This window comes from Pocillopora verrucosa, chromosome 1 (assembly GCF_036669915.1).
Source record: "Pocillopora verrucosa isolate sample1 chromosome 1, ASM3666991v2, whole genome shotgun sequence".
Lineage (NCBI taxonomy): Eukaryota > Metazoa > Cnidaria > Anthozoa > Scleractinia > Pocilloporidae > Pocillopora > Pocillopora verrucosa.
Window position 1 is genome coordinate 9,119,570 of NC_089312.1, and position 7,037 is coordinate 9,126,606.

General features: G+C 36.6%; 1 long non-coding RNA gene across 2 annotated transcripts; it reads right to left on the reverse strand.

Annotated features, from left to right (window-relative positions):
* Positions 1-666: 666 nt before the first annotated feature.
* Positions 667-6,474, reverse strand: LOC136282632 (uncharacterized). Of its 2 annotated transcripts, none has more exons than XR_010718313.1 (3): positions 6,277-6,474; positions 3,019-3,180; positions 667-1,534 (listed from the first exon to the last, which is right to left on the reverse strand). It is a non-coding gene; the product is annotated as an uncharacterized lncRNA (long non-coding RNA). The 2 variants fall into 2 exon arrangements; XR_010718314.1 differs by lacking the exon at positions 667-1,534 and adding an exon at positions 2,677-2,789.
* Positions 6,475-7,037: the final 563 nt, after the last annotated feature.

Below are 7,037 nucleotides of genomic sequence, written 5' to 3' on the forward strand. Positions count from 1 at the left end.
TTTAGTAGCCCACTAGCATGTATATTTACATGCGACTTCTTTTTTTACTGTATTAATGCGCGTTGATAAGACAGGATTGAGGTTTTATTTCTACCTTTTCCCCTTTTTAATGGCAAACATTTTTATCTTGAAAGTTTTTTCGACAGTGTTGCAGACAGCGAAAAAAAAAAGAGAGAAAGAGTTTCGTTGCCGAGTTTGTTATTATTATTTTTTATTCAGATTAATTTTTTTCGGGTGTACAGGATAGCGGGATTTTAGTATTTTCGTCAAATTGTTGTTATAAACTTGAACCGAGAAAAAAACCTCAAAACTAAAGGACTTAAGCTCATACTATTCAGTCATCTTGACCTCGCACTTTGGCAAAAAAGTATATCTACAAATCCTGGTCATTTAAATATACTTCGAAAAGGAGTTTTCTCTGGGTGATCTGATCAATTAACTAATCGTGTTTTTTAGACACCTTGAACTTGACAATTGGGTTGACATGGGCACTCTTTCGAAGTTCAGTTGAGGTTTTGGTAGCATAAACGTGTGTCATGTTACATGTCATCAATCTTAAACTTGTTGGCCCATTACTTAGCTAATGCGCAATCTGATTGGCCATTCGTGTCCAACTGTCAATACAGCTTGTGTAGAGTTTCCTGTTGGAATTAGCTTTGAAAGAAAAAGTCAAGTATGAAAAGAGCTCAGAGATATTGAGTTTTCAGTCTTGTACATACCGTAATGATTCGATTTAGCGCCCGGGGCGCTTATTTACTCTTGATATCTAAAGGGAAGGCGCTTATTCGAAACGGGGCGCTATTAAGGGACACGGCACTTTAAATTTTCGAGAAACAGAAAATTATGCGAACCAAAGCTTTGATGTTTATTTGAAACCGACCAAGAAGACTGTTGAACGGAAATGCTGTCCCTGGATCTTTCCTGGCCAGAACGCCGGAACAGCCAAGAAATCGTCGTCGCAAAATTTGAAGGCGTGATCACTCGTTTGAAGGAACTATGCTCACACATGAAAATTATAGTTGGGAGACTAAGACTAAGACCACTGTTTTTGAATGTATAATAATAATGATAGTAATAATAATAAAAATATTAATAGTAATAACGGTTTATTAATAGCATTTCCATGGGTAAAATGGCTTTACATCTGTTACACAAACATAAAATTGGATATTACAATAAAATTAACCAAAAAAAAATGCTATAAATCAGAATTACTTATAATTATATCTACATGCGCATCTCTACGAAATATCTACTGCAGCTTTTAAAATTTTATGAGTTTCTTTCGAAAAGGTGCTAAAGTCCGGGCAGGATTTTACCGCAGCCAGGAGGGAGTTAAAACGCTTAGCGGCACAGTCTTGAAATGTGCCTGACTCCAGTGGTATTTTAAGGTTAATAGGTTCGCTGGAACGTAAGCATCTACCGTGTTGTACAGTTTCAAGCCTCATATTCCTGGGCCAATGTTCGTCATACAGGGCTTCGTGTACTGCTTTAAGTAAATGCCAGTCCCGACGCTCACTCATTGGTAACCAGCCTAATTTAAATAGAGAATTCACAGAGTTCACATAGTGACCTGTGACAAAGCTGGCAGCGGAAAACTGAATATACTGAAGCTTTTAAAGCAGATTTTCACTGAGCGGGTAAAATACAATGTCACTAAAGTCTAAGCGTGATAGAACTATCGATTCGGCAAGGTCCTTTCTCAACTTATAATTAGTGAAGTTCTTGACTTTTTTAAGCGTGGCTAAGGTACCATAACATGAAGCAGCTAAATGTTTCATACGGTCGTCCCATTTGAGGTTACTGTCGACGTTAACCCCGAGCAACTATCTAGATTCGACTCGCTCAAGAGAGTTGTCTCCGACAGTGAAATTAAGTGCGCAATCTGCTAATTTGTGATGGGATGACATTTGCTGGGTGGAGAGAACCATTAATTTGGTCTTATTAGGGTTAAAGGTACGGTTAGAGTCCTAAGACCATGATCCAAGTTTGGTAAGGGATTCGTTTAAATCGCACGTCGTTGATTCCAATTCCCTTACTGCACAGTGGGTGTAGAGGGATGTGTCATCAGCGTACTGAGAACAAGATGTGGATAGATCGAGGTTGTCTCGGAGGTCTGATACATACAAATTGAAGATCATCGGCCCGAGGATCGATCCTTGAGGTATTCCAAACTGTGACAATTTGTGGTGTGATTTAGTGTCATCAATTTGTACGAATTGTGTTCCACCAGATAAATAGCTGAGGAGTCATTTTAAATAATTTTTGGAGAAGCCGAGTTTGTAGAATTTCTTTAGCGTCGTCTTGAAACAAACCGTATCAAAAACCTTAGAAAAATCGGCGAGAACCATCAAGGTGACCTCTTTCCTTTTCATAGCGAGCTTTATATCATCTCTTATTCCAAGAAGGGCAGTAGTGGTAGAGTGCCCTTTACGGAAACTAGAAATGTTATCATGAAGAAGAGAGGCGCTATTTGCGAACTCCGACATCTGCCAGCCGACCAACCTTTAGAACACCTTAGACAACACCGGTAATATTGAGATTGGTCTTAGTTCGTCATTGGTCGTTGGGTTGTCTACCTTGGGTATGGGTGACACTCTAGCGATCTTCAAAAGCTTCGGGAAGTATGCTTCAGTTATACAACCGTTTATGATCCTGGCAAAGGGGGCCTGCCAAGTGGTCAGCCACCAGCTTTATAAATGTAGTTGGAATCTGATCTGCTCCCGTGGAACAATCGGTTTGAAGTAAGCAATTAAAGGAAGATGAACCACCTTCGAATGTGCAGGTGCCTATTAGAGGGGGCGCTTATTAGAGGGGGTGCTTATTATATTAGAGAAGGTGCTTATTAGAGAGGGTGCTTATTAGAAAGGGGGTGCCTATCACAGAGGGGGCGCTTTTAGCACGAGGGTGCCAAATCGAATCATTACGGTACTGATCACTTGGTACCTGTTTTTAAAAACAGTAAAAGCTATTGATTTTAACAGTCAACTCATTAGTTCATTCTAAGCTATTACTCACTTGTTTAGGCGTAGCATCCTCCGTAGTAATTCTTTGAAACATTTTCATTTCATCAGTCATACAGTCCTCTTTGTTCCTACATTTCTTAGTGGCCATTTCTTGCTCTTCCCGTTTCCGCAACCCGTCTTGAGTTCAAGAGGGAATCCAACTGTTTTACATCTTCTGCGAAAGTATCATCAATAATTAATTCTTTTATGATGAACAATCATAGGGGACACTCTGTCTGTTTTGGTTCTTCAAGCTCACAGTGTTAATCAATCAACTTTTCAGAATAGTGAGTGATTCCATTGGTTTTTCTTTACTATGCTCTGTAATTTGTCTGTAGAACCATAGTAACTTATGAAATCTTGAAATTTAAGATGCAAAGGGAAAAAAAGAGTCACCACAGAGGTAGCAATGTTTACCAGTGATGCCCTCGGTTATCTGAAGTGAGAATCCTTATACACAACTTGTGAAATTTTGGACATGGGCAAGCCAGTTGGCTTTTTACAAAGTGCAGCGTAGTAGTTAAACTGGGAGCAACCAAAAACAAATCCAGTGAGTAACAGAGTGAAGAGCTGAACTCAGGACCACAAGAGTACGAGTCAAGTGCCCCAACCACTCAGCCACAATGTCTCCAATAATGTCGGCAAAATTCATGTGAATGTCACATTTACAATAGTATTCCACATATATTTTAAGATACAAGGTGAAGTAAAATGAAGGCTCAAGGAGAACTACAAAGATCATTGGCAGACTAATTTAGAAACTATTTAACAACTAGGCTTGAACTGAGTCCAATTGAGAACCAGGATTAAAAATCTGTCATTCAAAATGAGACCATCAATGTGTCAGAAAAGTCTTGATGCATGTATTATATTTTATTATAAGTATCTCCTCTCATTGCTGGGTTTTTCTCCTAGTTTTACATTTATTGAAAAAAAAGAGAGAGAGAGTATGGTATCTACTTGTCATTCTAAACACTGATTTTGCTTTACTTAATCACAGACAGATCACGTTACCAAAATATTTAGAACAGATTACCCAAGGTTTTTTATTTTTGCCTTCATGAAGTAGCTTCCTTAAAAAAGTTCAAACGAATCTAGCCTGTTGTCCATTGCACCCAAACTTTTGCTGCTTAAGTCATCTCTTCATCATTATCATTATCACTTCAATCTGCCTTTAAAAATATCAGCATTTAATTATCTCATGCTATGAAAAAAAATTCACTCAAATGACTAGATTGATTTGGCCACTGCTTACCTTAATAAAATTAACTAACCCCCATTTTCTTGCCTTAATGAGCCCAGAAGAAAACTCCATGCAGTCCAACCAATTATTTGTGTCTTGATTCAGAGTTAAAACGCATGAAAATGTTAGGGTGATTCCTTGCTTTATCACCGCGTATCCTGTATTGCACATTAAAATCATGTAATCTGGGGAATGAGCGCACACACATTCCAAGAACATGGTATTGTTTTCCAATCCATGGACCAGGTAAAGAGGTACAACCATCTTTAGCTCTATGAGCAAGCATGCAGACCTATACTTTTTATTGCATAAATTTCATGTACCATTCATCCCCTTTAAATTGAGGATTTAAAAAAAATCTCCAAAGGTTAAAAATGATGAACCTTAAAGCATGCACAAATAAGCCCTTTACTTGAGGATTCAAATTATGATCTTGAAAGGAACGACTCAAGGAACATTTCAAGTCTATGTCATTTAAATTTACCTGATTTTCCTATAATTTATATATAAAATTGTTCCATATGCTCCAAACTTTCTATGTACCGTATCAAGTTATTTTCAAGGGTTACTTTAAAAACCTTAGCTTCCACCTGAAGCAAAATGTACTGTGAACTGATGAAATGACACTCATTGATTAGTGCCACTGTACAGGCATAAATGGGGTATGTTTGGCCTGTTATTTAATCTCCTAAACAAGCACATTGACTTATCTTTTTTTAAAATTAATGTATTTTTCTAAAGAGACATTTGTAAGGAACATTTAAGGAAAGTTTAAGGAAAATTATTCAAAAATTTTTTTCAGAGAAATTGCCTTAAGTAAATTTATGTCTTTTAAAAGAAAGATATTTAATGCTCTTCTGTTTTCTAGTTTTGAATCATTCATGAAAAAGAAAAGCAAAGGTAACTACAATCTTCAATCAAAGTGCTTCTGTTATAGTTTAAAAGGCACTCAGTAACAAAGACAATCTGTTACTTGTTCTAATTTATCCAAAATTCTTCATTTTAAAAGAAGTTTTACAAATTAAGATTCATTTAGTTTCTTTTAAAATTCATTTCCTACACCACACAGTTTATAAATAACAAACATTCTCAAGTCTCTTTGTTTACAAGAAAGTGTTCCAGAGGACAGAGCCACGCTAAGGGATAACTGATTACAATGAAACTTGTTGCAAAAGATACTTTGGTGAGAATTATTCTGAAAGCCACAGAAATTACAATTTCTGCCTTTTGCCTTAAAAATTTCAGGGGAGACCACTTGATGCCTGCAGAGTACAAATGAAACTTAGGTTCTACAATGTCTAACTAAGCTAAATTAAAAATCTGATGAGACACATTGGCTTTTGAGGTCCACTTTAAGGAACTCAATCAAAAATTTGAATTTTGTAAAAGGGATTAACCTTCTGTCACCTTTTCGCACTTATTTTAATACTTAATAACCTGTGATAAGCAATCATTCTCGCAATAAATCATCATGATAGAATCTTAAATTCATTTAGTATAAAATCATTAAACAAAAAGAATGAAAGGTGTTGCTCTTTTGATCATAAATATGTCTACAATGCGGCTTAAAATGGAAGTGCAAGTCCTCCAAAACATATGCAAGTCTTCCAAACAAAGCCATGCCAACTGATGTACATGAAAAATACATTTTACATCTGCTTCAATCTATATACTGAAGCTTAAGGACAATTAAAATTATCGATTTCTCGCCTCAGTTCGTGACCGATATTGAAGAATGTAACATGACTTGGATCACGCTACATTTCGAGGAGAGGATTTTGAATGTTTAAAATAATCGCCCAAATTTCGTGGAGTTTGTTGTGATTAACGAAAACAAAACAAAAGAAATCGAAGGGTTGGTGCATGTTAGGATAGTTCATTTGAGTTGTCCAACGGGCGTAACTAAGTCTGTGGACAGGAGATCATTGTTTTGTCCATCACCCCATTCCTTCGTGATCAGTGCAACATTTGTGAAGATGAGTAAGTAATAACACATTTCATTGTCAAAGTTCTTTGAAGATCTCTCACCTGTCGAGGGGTTCGTGGTAAACATTAGAATTTCAACATGGTAGAAAGACGTTACTGAACACATCCGATGTACAAAGTGAAGATTAGACGATTTTTAGGATTGGTCATCATCATCCGTCATCAAATGTAACACAATTGTCAAAATAAACTGACTATTCAGTGCGACATCAGTTCTTTCAATCCTGAACTCGTGGCAGCTTCGCCATTTTCAATGTGGCTGCTAAGAAACTGGGTAGAGAGCTAGTCTTGGCCAATCAGAAAGAAGACATTGTTTTAAGAAAAATCTGAGTTCTTAACTTCAACGAATCTGGATTTTGATTTTGAAATCGGGAATTTGGATTTTGCGGTAAAACACGTAATCTAAAAACGACTTTCAACGCTGAAAAATCCATCCTCATAGCGGATCTCAATTAAGAAATCTAACTCCAGATCTCATGGATTTCCATGTTTTGCGTTTTTCCGGGAAATCCAAAAAGGAAAACGAAAAAAAATATATATATATATTAGCTCGGGATTTTTAATGGAAATCCACCTTGGGGACAGATTTTTCAGCGTCGAAATCCGTTTTTACTTTTCATTTTTTACTGCAAATCTGTATTTCAAAATTTTAACCCGGATTTACCAATCGAAAGCACCCAGAACTTTAGTGCCGTTTTCCCAATACTCGCAGTTATTTTGGACTCTTTTAAATAGAAATATGATTATTTTTATATAGTCAACAACTTTAAGGCTTTTCGACTATCTATTAAGGCCATCCTCGA